Genomic DNA, 14,945 nt, shown 5'->3' with positions numbered 1-14,945 from the left:
TCTCTCAACCTTCTCCAAGGAAAACAGTCCCAACTTTTCCGCAGAGACCCTGCCCCCCCCCCCCCCCCCCACTTCCTCCTGTCTCTTGCAGCTTCCTCTCCTGAGAGGGTGCAGTAACATTCAGGAGAATAATTTCAGGAACAACAGCTCCAGTCTCTCTGCGGAAAAGTTGGGACTGTTTTCCTTGGAGAAGGTTGAGAGATGTGATCGAGGTTTTAAAAATAATGAAGCATCTGGACAGAGTAGACAGGAAGAAAATGTTCGCCTGAGAATAATGACAATAAAATATGATTTTGTGGCTATAACAGACACCCAGCCCAAAGGTACAAGATGTTCAGGAAAGATAGGAAAGGAGGAAAAGGTGGAAGAATAGAATTGTTGGATAAGAAAAACATTCAATCATGGTAAGTGTGAGGTGATACACTTGGGCAAGACAAACAAGGCAAGGGAATACATGAAGAATGGTAGGATCCTGAGAAGCAATGAAAATCAGAGGAACCTTGGTGTACATGTACATTGGTCCCTTAAGGTATCAGGACAGGTGGATAAAGAGGTTCTGAAGGCATATGGTATACTTGCCTTTATTAGTCAAGGCATAGACTGTAAGAGCAGGGAGGTGATGCTGTAACTGTATAGAATGTTGGTTAGGCCATAGCTAGAATATTGAATGCTGTTATGGAATCCAAATTATATGGAAAATGTGATAGCACTGCAGAAGAGATCTACCAGGATGTTGCCTGGGCTGGAGAGTCTCAATTATGAAGAGAGATTGGATAGACTGGAGTTGTTTGCCTTGGAGTGGAGGGGTATGAGTGGGGGAACATGATTGTGATGAATAAAATTTATGGCAGCAATGACAGGATAGGTAGGAAACTTCTTCCCCTTGGTGAGGGATCAATAACCAGAAGGCATTGATTTAAGGAGCAGAAGGTTTAGATGGGTTGTGATGAATTTATTTTTCACCCAGAGTGCAGTGGAGTCTGGAATTCACTGCCTGTAAGGGTGGTAGAGCCAGAAACCCTATTGTGTTGTAGACCGCTATAATTCTACTGTGCCAGAGACAGACATTATCCTGGAGGGATTAAGGACAGAATCTATTTTGCTGGCACTGAAGATCAAAAAATTAAACATACTGGTTGTAGTCTATAGCTGAAACACAGTGGAAATGAAGCAGAGTAACATACAAGAAAATACAGGTAGGGAAAGAAATATAGAGTAGTTATGATTGGGGATTTCAATTATCTGAATGTAGACTGGGGTTGTGCTGGTGCAAAGGACATGGGGCAAGTGTTCCTAGAGCCCTTTTGCACTACATTTCAAATCCATTGAGAAGGAGGCAGTGCTTGATGTGGTTCTTGGGAATAAGGTGAGCCAAGTGGATCATATTTCATTGGAAGAACATTTAGAGGGCAATGATCATTCAATCATAAAGTTAGGTTCACTATGAAAAAAGACAAAACAGTCCAGGGTAATAATAAGCTGTGAGAAAGCCAACATGAAAATGGTTCTGGGTTGAATAGGCTGTAATGAAAGGTCGGCAGGAAAAATGGTAGCTTAAGTCGACAACTTTAAGAGAATATGGCTTGGATGCAATGTAAGAATTTGAATATTTTGATTTATAAAATACTGTTCTGAATTCTTAATTTACAATAATGGGATCCTCAGTTGTAAGGGTTTGGTTTGATCAGTTGGCCGGATGGTTGGCGTATGGGTTCAATTCCTGCACCGACTAACGTTATCATGATGGAATCTTCTTCTCGACCTCTCCTCTTATCTGAGGCATGGTGACCTTCAGGTTAAACCACCACCAATCCTCGCTCTCGCGAGAGAGTAGGGCTATGGTAATTTTACTTTGTTTTATCTCAGTTGTGCCTGACCAACCGTACATCTCAGTTGTCCTCGTTTTTCAAGGACCGTAACTTCCCCTCCTCAGTGGTCGAGAACGCCCTCAACCGTGTCTCCCGCACCTCATCCCTCACACCCCGTCCACGCAATAAGAACCAAAAAAGAATCCCCCTCGTCCTCACGTACCACCCCACCAACCTCCGGATCCAACGCATCATCCTCCGACACTTCCACCATCTGCAATCCGACCCCACCACCAAAGACATCTTTCCCTCCCCACCCTTATCTGCTTTCTGGAGGGACAACTCTCTCCGTGACTCCCTTGTCCGCTCCACACTCCCCTCCAGCTCCACCACACCCGGCACTTTTCCCTGCAACCGCAGGAAGTGCGACACCTGCCCCCATACCTCCTCCCTCACCCCCATCCCAGGCCCCAAGAAGACTTTCCACATCAAGCAGATGTTCACCTGCACATCTGCCAATGTGGTATACTGCATCCGCTGTACCCGGTGTGGCTTCCTCTACATCGGGGAAACCAAGCGGAGACTCGGGGACCGCTTTGCAGAACACCTATGCTCGGTTCGCAACAAACAACTGCACCTCCCAGTCGCGAACCATTTCAACTCCCCCTCCCATTCCTCAGATGACATGTCCATCCTGGGCCTCCTGCAGTGCCACAACGATGCCACCCGAAGGTTGCAGGAACAGCAACTCATATTCCGCTTGGGAACCCTGCAGCCCAATGGTATCAATGTGGATTTCACAAGATTCAAAATCTTCCCTCCCCCCACCACATCCCAAAACCAGTCCAGCTCGTCCCTGCCTCCCTAACCTGTTCTTCCTCCCACCTCAAGCCGCACCTCCATCTCCTACCGACCAACCTCATCCCGCCCCCTTGACCTGTCTATCCTCCCTGGACTGACCTATCCCCTTCCTAACTCCCTACCTACACTCCCCTTTACTGGCTCCATCCCCGCCTCTCCGACCTGTTTGTTTCCTCTCCACCTATCCTCTCCTCTATCCCTCTTCTATCCGCCTCCCACTCTCTCCCTATTTATTTCAAAACCCCCTTCCCCTCCCCCTTTTCTGATGAAGGGTCTAGGCCCGAAACGTCAGCCTCACTGCTCCTATGATGCTGCTTGGCCTGTTGTGTTCATCCAGCCCTGCACCTTGTTGTCAAGAAAACAATAACCAGTGTTTGTGAATGAAGTATAATTGTTGAAGTAAGATGTTAAATATAGTTAACAAAAAGCAGTAAAGACAGAGTGGAATTTTTGAGGGCTTGGGTTTTGGCGAAAGCTGGCAGCAAATTGAAGTCTTTCTTCTTCTTCTGTCTTGGAACTGTGTCTCGGGAGAATTGTAATACGGAAGCACAAGTCAAACAATGTCAAGAAAGACATTTGAGTTTCCACATTTTAACTGAAAGATTCCCCATCCCTCATTTGGAAGTCATCTGGTGTCTCTCCACATTTGCAGGCCCTGTCCTCTGGTTAGGCAGATGTCTATATCCTATTTCTAAGGCCCCTGGAGATCGCAGTGCATTGTGAACAAATGTACATATTCCTTACATATGTACTGCATTTGTGCAAAGAGTTACATCCTCATCAAAATACAAACTATTGTGGACAATTGACATTAACATGCTAAACTATTCCATCAGTAAGAATGTGAGAACAGTTCTTTGCATTAATTCCAAGCAAGGTGTCAGGAAAGATTGTATTTTTAAAATGTAGCTGTTCTGTCCTACAGATATGGTTAATAAATCAAAGCAGTTAGTGAGCTAAATCCTAATTAAAATACACGGTTCTTGATTAAAGCTGAGGTATCGTATGACATCAAACATTTTATTAACCAGCACCTTTGGGACCAGCATTGTTATACATTATTTACAGCATAAATTACTAAAATAATAATGCAACTTTCCCTTAAATAAATTTACTTAGAGCCTTCTCACTCAAACCCTCAATGGACATCGTGGAGATTGCAATAACACAGTAAATTCCGGTATTTCATGTATATAATTTTGCTGGTTTATCGAGAGTGCCAATTAAAACCAAGTTTGCTGTAATTTCAAATTGTTAAGTTCAAACCTTTTGCTTATTTCTTTAAAACTGACGAAGAGGCCTCATTGTGTAATTAAGACAGATACAACTGCTTGAACCTAGACATTTTTCTGACATCTTTAAGGTCATTTTAGTTAATCAAAAACAGTATCTCGCAAGCAGTTCCTTTCCTGTTCTCAGGCTGCCTTCAACATTTCGTCTGATGAGCAGAAATTCAAACTGAACTATTTCAAAAATTGGTTTAATAAACTGCATGAATATTAGTTAAAAATAGTACTCCTGAAAATTTATTTTCAAAATCCTACATCCAGCTCTCCAGCTAAGACCTCCTGATTTATAGCTCTATCCCTTCTGACCATTCTAACCTTCAAGCTTAAAAATTATAATCCTGAAACTAAAATTTACATTCCACAATACATGAATGATGGACTAGGTATTCACAACACTTCCCTTCTGGAAGAAAATTAAAATGTCACATGATGGGTTTTCATTTACATCATGCATAATATTATAACCTGTAATGTTTTATATATTTTAATAATGATCCAGTCACATGCAATACACACAATAAACCTCCCCGCACCCCACCCCCCCATTCTCCAGTCAACTTCACAAGGTCATCATGTCCATGTCCAATCTAAGATGTAAAATAGCGCCTTTTGTAATGTTTTCTAAACACTTTCTTCTTACAATGCTTAAAGTCCAGCGTTCTGACAATGAAAAAGATGTTTCAATTTTCTGAACAGATGAATTTAAACTCAGTTTTTGAAACAATTTGTGCTTATTTTAGCTTTTCAACCTCATGGGCTTCCTTGTCTGTAGCCCTTTCTCATCTTTAAACTTTGCAAAGCAAGACTCAGTTAGGTTAACTTTTTTTTAATCTTCCTTAGTTGTGCGTGTATCCTTGTTAAGTTCAGTTTCTATGTGCAAACATTTTAAATTTTTTTTTTTTTTTGAGATATCAGTACAAATGGCTATTTTGGTGCTAACAATTCATCCCTCCTTCAATCAATTCAATTTTTTTGGCTTTGAAAATGTACAATTTTTCTTTAATCTGATAAAGTAAATGGGTTTTACAGCCTTTCAAGGCTCACTGTTTTTAAGCAAATTTAACTTGAACTCCCAAAAGATAATAGCTCTTTGGACTATCATTACTGCAAGAAGTGCAGACACCATATCTACTGCTCTCCAGCTGAGTGCGCCCACCTGCTGTTTGTAAGTCATCCAACTGGAATCCATATCTCTGTCCCTGGTGGGAGTAATGCAGAGGTCCCTAAACAGTATTCCTTCAGAGGGGCCCAGTAAAAACCAGGAATTATTGGGGTTTGTATGAAAGATGTAGTAATTATCATGGGTGACTTTAATATTCCTGTTAACTGAATTATTCAAATTGACAAGGATAGCCTTAATGAGTTCATTTTAATGTATCAGATTATTTCTTGGAGCAATATGTTGCGGAACCACTGATGAGCAGGCTATTCTGGATTTGGTATTGTGTAATGAAGTTGGATTAATGATTTCACAGAAAAGGATCCTCTCAGGAAGAATGATCATAGCATGCTAGAATTTCAAATACAGTTTTAAAGGTGAGAAACGAGTCCCACACCAGCATTCTGGAATAAAACAAAGGTAATTACAAAGGACAGATCCAGCCTAGTGGACTGGGCAGGAAGACTAAAAGGTAAGGTTGATGAGCAGACAGATGTTTAAGGAGATACTGAATTGTTTCCAATGAAGATGTATTCCAGAAAGGTAGAAAGATTTGTAGGAGAGGGTTAAAAACATGCATGGCTAAGCAAGGAAGCTAAAGATAATACAAAGACATACCATATAAGGCATACCATTATTGCAAAGGCAAGTGGTAGGCTGAAAGATTGGACAACTTGTAAAGATCAACAACAGGTTACTAAAAAAGTCATAAAAGAGCAAAGGTATATTATTAAAGAAAAATAGCGCAAAATATAAAATCAGTTAGCAAAGGCTTCTAAAAGTATATAAACAGGTAGAAAGTAGCTACAGTGAATGTTGATCCCTTGGAGGATGTCATTGGGGACTTAATAATGGGGATCACAAATAGCTGAGACACTTTGCTTCTGTTTTCATGGTGGAGTTCACTAGTATCATCCTAATAGTAACAGGCAATGCAAAGGTTATAGAAATCGAGGAACTTAGAATACTCATACTAGGGAATAAGTACTGAGTGAACAATTGGGAATGAAGGCAGATAAGTCCCTCGGGCCTGACAGCCTACATCCTAGGGTCTTAAAGGAAATGCCAGCAGTGATAGTGGAGCCATTGGTTATAATATTTCAAAATTCCCTGTATGCGAGAGAGTATTTCAGTGGATTTAAAAATGCTGATATAACACTCTTAGTCAAAAAGGGAGAGAGGCAGAAAGTAGGAAATTGCACACCTGTCAGTTTAACATCTGTCAGTTTTTAAAATCTATTATTAAAGAAGATATTTGCAAAGTCAAAATACAGTCCATCAGAATCAGCATGATTTTATGAAGGGTATATCATGCTTGATTGATTTGCTAGTGTCCTTTGAAAATGTAACAGGTGAAGTGCTGTAAATGTAGTATATCTGGACTTCCAGTAGGAATTTGATAAGGTCCTGCATTAAAGGTTCTTACATGAGGTAAGATCACGTGAGATAAGGGGTAATTATGAACTTGAACAGAAGATTGGCTAACTAATGGAAAGCAGAGAGTCGGGATAAATGAGTTGTTTTTTCTGGTTGGCATGCTGTAACAAAGGGTTCAGTCCTTGGGCCCCAACGATTTACAAATCTATATTAATGACTTGGATGCAGGGATAGAAGATACTGTAGCCAGATTTGAACATAACATTAAAATAGGTAGGAAAGTGAGTTGCAGTGAAGAAATAAGGAATTTACAAATGGATATGGATAGACTAAGTGAATGGGTCAAAGTCTGGCAGATGCAGTTTAACACTGATTAAGTGTGAGGTTATCCAGTTTGTTTGGAGGAATCAAAAATCAACCTATTATAACGAATGGAGAGAAACATCAGAGTGCTTCGGTGCAGAGGGATTGTTTTTATTCATTCACTGGATAAGGGCGTTGCTGCTAAGTCAGCACTTTATTACCAATCCCAGAGGTCAGTTAAGAGTCAACCACATCGCTGTAGACCAGATCAGGTAAGGATGGCAGTTTCCTTCCCTGAAGGTCACTAGTGAATCACATGGGTTTCTCCCAACAATTGACAATGGTTTTATGATCACCGTTAGACATTTAATTACAAAGTTTTCTATTTAATTCAAATTACACCATCTGCTGTGGTGGGATTTGAACCCGGGTCCCCAGATCATGACAAGGGTCTCTGGATTAACAGTCTAGTAACATGGCTCGGCCATTGCCTCTCCATTTATTAATCTGGGTGTCCTCGTGCATGAATAGCAGAAAACTAGGATGCAGGTACAGCAGATAATAAGGAAGGCAAATGGAATTTTTTGGCACTTATTGCTAAAGGAATATAGTATAAAAGTACGTGCAGTGGTAGAATCCTTTACCTTTGGGCCAGGAGACCTGGGTTCAAGTCCCACCTGCTCCAGAGGTGCGTCATAACATCTCTGAACAGGTTGATTAAAAATATTTAGAAGTGGGGAAGTGTTGCTGCTGCCATACAAGGCATTCGTGAGACTGTACACTGAGTATTGCATACTTCAGGAAGGATGTTCAGAGGACGTTCACGAGACTGATTCCAGAGATAAGTGGGATTTGTCTTGTGCAGAGAGATTGATCAGTTTAGGCCTGTACTGCTTGGAGTTTAGAAGAAGGAGAACATCTAATTAAATACATAAGATGCTGAAGAGGATTGACAAAGCAAATGTAGAACCAATGTTTCCTCGTGGGGCAATCTAGAACAAGAAGTCATACTTTTAGGCTAAAGGGTGCAGATTTAAAACAGAGATGAGAATTTACTTGCCTCAACGGGTCATAAATCTGTGGAGTTCAGCAGTCCAGAATGCAGTGGATGCCAGACATTAAGTACATTTGAGGAGGTAGATTTTTAATTAGTAATCGGTCGAAGGTTATGGTGAATGGACAAGAGATTGGAGTTGAGGCAGAGTTGAGGTAAGCCATGATCGGATCAAATGGCGGAGCAAGCTCAAGGGACTGATTTACCTGCTCCTGCTCCTAGTTATGTTCTCATGTCAGTTCAACATTAATATAAATAGATGCATTGAAAACAGGAACAGGCTATTTGGTTCTTATTTAAGAACTAAATGGCTAATTTATCTGTAGGCCAAAAACTGGAGTTGCGGCTATCACCAACAATCTCGGACTTCCTTGTTACTCAAGAATCTAGCAATCTCTGCTTTTAAATATTCAATCATTCTCCCTCCACCTCTTCTGAGGTAGAGAGTTTCACAGACTCCTGAATTCTGAGAGAAGAAATCTGTCCTGATCTCCATCATAAATGGGAGATCCTGTATTTCTTGCCCAAAAGGGCAAACATCTTTTTGGCCTGTGCTCTGTGAAGTCCCCGGAGGATCTTATTCGTTTCAATGAAGTAACTTTTCATTCTTCCAAACTCAGTAGATACAAGCTTTATCTGTCCAAATTTGCTTATAACCCTGAGTGAATCTTCAATGAACTACTTCTGTTGCATTTATATACCTTCTTAATTATAGAGACCAAAACTGTACACCGTATACATTAGAAGTGGTCTCATTGATGCCCTGTACAATTGTAGCAAAATATCCCTTTGTTTATCCATTCACCCTACAAGAATATTCTATCACGTAAACCTGGAAACTAAAAACAAACACGTGCACCATGAAATGAGTATCTACAACACCAGGAAAACAACTGTGTCCAAACTGGTTCAGCTTCTTGCAGTTAAAACTTCACAACTGAAGGCTTCCTCTTCTGCGTGGATCCCCTGATGGAATATAAGGTCTGACAAACTCCAGAAATATTTTTGCACATCTCACAGGGGAAAGGTTCTCCTCTCTGCATGTGTTGGTGTGCACAGAAGGATGATGAGTCAGAGAATGATTTCTTGCATACCTAGCATGATGAGAGATTCTCGCTTTTGTGAATGTATTTGTGTACACAGAGGTTTCCTAGCTGTAAGAATGATCTGTCACACACTCACATGTGAATGGTTTCTCCCCTGTGTGGACATGCCAGTGTTTCTGCAAGGTCAATGATTCTGCAAACCCCTTGCCACACACCTCAAACTTGAACGGCATCACCCCAGTGTGAATGCATTGGTGTGTGCGGAGGTTTGATGATCTCAAGAATGACTTGTTACACGCTTCACACGTGAAAGGTTTCTACCCAGTGTGAGTGCGTCGGTGTCTGTGGAGATGCGATGAATCTGAGAATGATTTGTCACACATCTCACACTTGAACGGCTTCTCCCCAGTGTGAATGCGTCTGTGTCTGCCGAGTGTCGATGACTGTGTGAAGGTTCGGTCGCACAAGTCACACTTGTAAGGTTTCTCCCCTGTGTGAATCAATTGGTGTCTCAAAAGATCAGAGGTTTGGTTGAAAGCCATCTCACAGAATTCACATTTGAAGGGTTTCTCCCCTGTGTGAATCCTCTGGTGTATCAGGAGGGTTGAAGATGTTGCAAAACCTTTATCACAAGCCTCACACTTGAAGGGTTTCTCCCCTGTGTGGGTTGTCTGATGTAGCAGGAGACTCCTTAACTGTGTGAACACTTTGTCACACACCTCGCACTTGACTGCTTCCTCCCCTGTGTGAATGCGTTGGTGTGCACGGAGATTTGTTAACCACGAGAAGGATTTATTGCACCTCTCACACTTGAATGGTTTCTCCCCGGTGTGAATACGTTGGTGTTCACGAAGGTTTGATGACTGTCTAAATGTTTTGTCACATACTTCACACATGAATGGTTTCTCGCCTGTGTGAATGCGTTGGTGATCGCGGAGAGTCGATGGCTGTGAGAACGACTTGTGGCACACACTGCATGTGAAAGGTTTTTCCCCTGTGTGGATACGCAGGTGTACACGGAGGGTCCATGACTGCGAGAATGATTTGTTGCACACCTTACAGGTGAATAGATTCTCATTTTTCTGAATACACTTGTGCACACGGAGATTTGATGATTGTGAGAAGGATCTGTCACACACTTCACATGTGAATGGTTTCTCCCCTGTGTGAATGCGTTGGTGTTGCACAAGTGCCGAAGACTTCCTGAAAGCTCGGTCACAGACCTCACATTTGAACGGTTTCTCTTCCATGAAGCTGCCCTGTGTTAACATGTCGGATAACAAATGCACCTTGTGTTAGGAGATCCTATGCAGCCCTTCTCATAGACCTCACATTTGAACAGCCTGTCACCTGTACAAATGAGTCAGTGGTTCATGAAGCTCTAGGAATGACTGACTGACTGACGCTCTCACCACACTTGAAGCCACTCACTTCTTCACAGCCTCACCCTGACTGATCACCCACAGCCAAACCTTCGGAAAGGTTGGTTCTGATGGAAGGCTCCACACTACTGACCATTTTCAGATCTGATGATATGTCAAAGCTCCCCTGACGTGACTGATTTTCAGATGATGGTTTCACTGCCCAACCTTCTGTGTTCAGCAATGTTGCAAAGGGGCTGGATGTCTTCCCACAGTTGTGCAGTCGTTTCTTGGGTGATGGTCAGGATCTATCTGTGGTGTCTATCCTCACTGATTCTCTGGTGTAGTACGGTGCAATCCTTCTGTAAAACAGGAAATGGAAACATGATTTCCTCCAACTGCCACTCCTGCTTTGCTGAAGGGGCTGACTCCTCAGTTAGAAACTCGGTGAGTGCCATTGCAATTTGCCAGTGTGGGAATCATATCCAAATACTTCTTCTTCTTCACTTGACCGTCACACAACCTTTTTGTTTCCAGCAGGGTCACTAGATAGTGACGAGGAACAGACAATGTAGCTCCTTTCTTCCCTCTATCCACACCCCCATCTTCCCAGACATCACGAGGGAATGGAAAAGACAATTGGGTGCAGTGTAAAATTGGTTATCAATTCACTATGAGATTAAGTTGTGCTGGTGAAGACCAGTTTTACCCTTGAACGTGTTTAATGTTTTTAAAAAAAAAAAAAAAAAAATCCGTGTTTATGTAGAAATTTCACCTACTATTTTCAATTTATTCAAAGAAATGAGACTTAGCAGGAATTGCTACAGCTGAGGAAATATTGCTTCAGTGTAGCTGATTGAAGGGTTCTGGTTAATTTTGGGAAATTAGATACACTAAATGGTAAGGTCTTCAGGTAAAATCTTTAAGGCAAAAAAGACATTTCAATAAATGTGTCTCTAGATATGACAATTGAAATGCTGTGGAGCTGGATTAACAATCCAGACTGTTTAAAAGCAGAAATTTCTGGAGAAGCTCAGCAGGTTTGGCAGCAACTGTGGAGAGATAGAAACAGAGTTAACATTTTGATTCCAGTGATCCTTTGTCAGAATTGTGGACCAGATTTTGGCTACTAAAACAAATAGCTTGTGGGAAATTTCCTGACCTTTTAGACCCACCTCAGTACAAAGTATCCAATTAAGTCAGGTCTGCTGCCACTGAATGCAGACTGAAGGAGAACATGGATATTGAAGTGTAGAGGCAAGCTGGTTAAAAGGTCCACCTTCATGCCATCTTGTTTCTTTTACATTTGTGGCCCTCAGCCCCCTCACCCAGCCAATGTTCCTTCTCAACTGCACGTGCACAGCTGCTCCAACATTCAGTGTCAGCTGTGGATCACCGCATTGATGTCCAGTTCTGGACTTGAGATCTGCACAGAAGAAAAATGGAATGCTGACCCCAGCATCCCTACATCATGGTTATTAAATGCCAAATCATGGCCCTATCCCAACCCTTCCACAACCCTGAGCAATTACCCTTCATACCAACTAACTAAATATTCACCATAGGCAGACCTCAGAAGCAACACTGAGCAGAAGGAAAATCAATACATGCATCTTCACCATGACTGACAGACTCCTGGATTAGCAAATCCTTGTGACAGCCCAAAATGTGGGAGCCCTGTCCGAAAGCTGCTTCCAGTTTGAAAAATACCCATTAACCATTACTCTCTGTTTTCTATCACTCAGCCAATTTTGTATCCACTGTTTACTGTATTTACTTGCTACTGTCCCTTTTATACCATGACCTATAACTTTCCACACAAGCCTGTTATGTGTCACTAACAAACACCTTTTGGAACTCCTGTATATCACATAAACAGCATTACCCTTATCAAGCCTTTTGGTTACCTCTTCAAAAAATTCCAAGTTAGTTCAACATGATTTCTACTTTAGAAATCCATGCCCACTCTTTCTAATCAACCTACCTTTTCCAATATGACTTCTGATTCTATTCCAAACAATTGGTTCGAGAAATTTTCTCACCACTGAAGGTAAACTGGCTGGTTTGTAATTGCTGGGATTATCCTTACAAATTTTTCCTGAACAAGGCTGAATTGTTTGCAATCCTGCAGTCTTCTGACAACTCCCCCAAGACCAGGGAAGACTGAAAGATTACAGCACCTGCAGTTTCTATCCTCACTTCCTTCAAAATCCTTGGATAGATCTCGCCTGGTATCTTTTCAAATCTGAGTGCCAACAATCTATCCAAGACTTCTTCGTTATTAATTTTGAACATCTCCAGTGACATAGTTTCTTTGTCTATCAGCCTGGCCTGGGCAGCATCCTCCTCTCTTGTAATAACAGATGCAAAATATTCACTTAATATCTGTGCTCTTGCCTCTGTCTGTACATCCCCTTTTGATCAACCCTACTCTTCCTTTAATATGCTTCCTTGTTAACATGCCTATTGAAGACTTTGATTTCTCCTTACATTAGCTGCTAGTCTTTTCCCATAGTTCAACATTGGAAATAGAAACAGGAGTAGATCATTCAGCCCCTTGAGCCTGTTCTACTATTCAATGAGATCATGGCTGGTCTGTGGCCTAACTGCATATACCTGCACTTTGGCCCATATATCTTTTGCTGTACAAAAAATGTACCTATCTCAGATTTAAAACTCACAACTGATCCAGCATCCAGTGCCTTTTGTGAAACAGAATTCCAAACCTCTACCACCCTTTGTACGTAGAACTGTTGCCTAACATCTCTCCTGAACTGTTTAGCTCTAATTCTCAGACTATGCTTCCCCATTCTAGAATCCCCAACAAGTGTTTATTTTTATCTAACTTGTCTTTTCCTAATAATATCTTGAAGATTTTGATCATCTCACCCCTTAGCCTTCTTTGCATTCTCACCTCTCCCCTCAACCTGTGGTATTCCTATTGGTTCTCACATATATGGAATTGCAGATCAGAAACAGATTATGTTGCCTGACTGGTCCATGCTAGTGTTAATATGATTTGTGGTCTTAACTCCACTTCCCCATAACCCTTGATGTCTTTGTCTGCCAAAAATCTATCTAATTCAATCTTGACTACATTCAATGACACAGCCTCTGCTGCCTTCTGGAGAAGGGGAATCCATTGAATAACAGCTGTCTGAGAAAATACAATTCTTTCTTTATCTTGAAGGGAGATCTTACTTTTAAACTGTTACTGGTTCTGTTTTTCTTGGGAGGATGTTTCCTCTTACCAACATCCACCCCGTGTTCTATATGTTTCAACAAGATTACCTTTCTCTCTCCAAAAATCCAAGGGGTACTGCCACAACCAACTTCATTATCTTTCTTTATAAATTAACATATTCATTCTCAAAATCATCTTATCTGAACTGCTCCTAATGCAATTATACCCTTTCTTCACCACAGAGACCAAAACCATACATAGGGCATGGTGGGACCATATCTGGAATACTATGTGGCCTTCTGAGAGTGCATCCTCACTAACTGCTACCCTCTGACAGTGCAGCACATCCTCAAGTCATGTTTCAGTGACGCAAAGCCCTGGTTTGACCACACCTGGAAAACAGGTAGCAGTTCTGCACACATCACTGTATGAAGGGAGATGCTGACCTTGGAGGAAATGCAGCTTGGGTTCAATTATGAGGAGAGATGAAACAAACCAGGGTTCAGTTCCCCAGAGTTTAGAAGGTTAAGGTGTAATATGATCAACATTTTTGAGAAATGACAGGGTGAATATAGATAACTACTTTAATTCGTTGGGGAGGCTAGAGCCAGGTCATTATTTAAAAATCAGAGCGAGACCTTTCAGAATGAAATGAGGAAACACTTTGACACACCAAGTCTGGAAAACATTTGAATTCACTTCAAATCACAATCAATGGAAGATGTGAAAAGTGAGATTGATCTAATTTTGTTCAACAAAGGCTTAAGACCATAAGATACAGGAGCAGAATTAGGCCATTTAGCCCATCCAGTCTACTCTGCCATTCAATCATGGCTGATATGGTTCTCGACCTATTTCTCCTGCCTTCTCCTGATAACCCTTGATCCCCTTACTAATCAAGAATCTAGTTATCTCTGTCTTGACTACACTCAATGACTTGCTGTCCACAGCTTTCTGGGGGAATGAGTTCCACATATTGACCAACCTGTGGCTGAAGAAATTCCTCCTCATCTCAGTTCTGAAGGGTCGACACTTCACCACCCTGAGGCTGTGCCCTCATTTGAACGGATGGGGGAGGGGCAGGAATATGGAGTTTGATCACAGAATCACCCTGATCTCATTGATTAGGGGGGCATACTTAAGACACTAATTAATTATCTCCTATTCTGATGTACAATCCCCAACTTCCTCAGCATTGCACCCACCCACGCTTTTCCCCCAGCACCTCACCAAGGCAATATTCCCTCCAAAGGAACTGCATAAATGATTGTCTACTCTACAATAACCAGCTCCCAAACACACACACAATTCAACAACAGGAAATCAGTAAGAATCCTCAGACATTCTGCACCTCCCAGATAATGACACCTCGCCTTGTATTCAGGAATGAACCATCAACAAAACTCAGTCTGGAAATCAGAAGGGAAATACTTCCAATAAACACACTCAATATCCAACACAGCTCCAGTCAAACAGTTCAGCACAAAGCACCGAGTAAACAGC

At 41.6% G+C, this 14,945-nt stretch overlaps 1 protein-coding gene and 1 pseudogene across 2 annotated transcripts in view; one reads left to right on the top strand and one right to left on the bottom strand.

The window, feature by feature from the left end:
- Positions 1 to 14,945, top strand: part of LOC109923694 (zinc finger protein 271-like) — a 123,201-nt gene that overhangs the window by 10,681 nt on the left and 97,575 nt on the right. Inside the window, exon 3 of one of the 2 annotated variants that reach the window (XM_048616828.1) lies at positions 13,685 to 13,845. The exons of the other annotated variant lie outside the window; for it this stretch is intronic. The gene's annotated coding sequence lies outside the window, so the exon portion shown is untranslated. The remainder of the gene's footprint in view (positions 1 to 13,684; positions 13,846 to 14,945) is intronic. 2 annotated transcript variants of the gene reach the window in all.
- The window catches only part of LOC109918143, a 43,700-nt pseudogene continuing 33,570 nt past the window's right edge, over positions 4,816 to 14,945 (bottom strand).

This window comes from Rhincodon typus, chromosome 35, assembly GCF_021869965.1.
Source record: "Rhincodon typus isolate 14 chromosome 35, sRhiTyp1.1, whole genome shotgun sequence".
NCBI classification, from domain to species: Eukaryota; Metazoa; Chordata; class Chondrichthyes; order Orectolobiformes; family Rhincodontidae; genus Rhincodon; species Rhincodon typus.
Note: the sequence above shows the minus strand (reverse complement) of the source record. Positions and strands in the feature narration are given on the sequence as shown.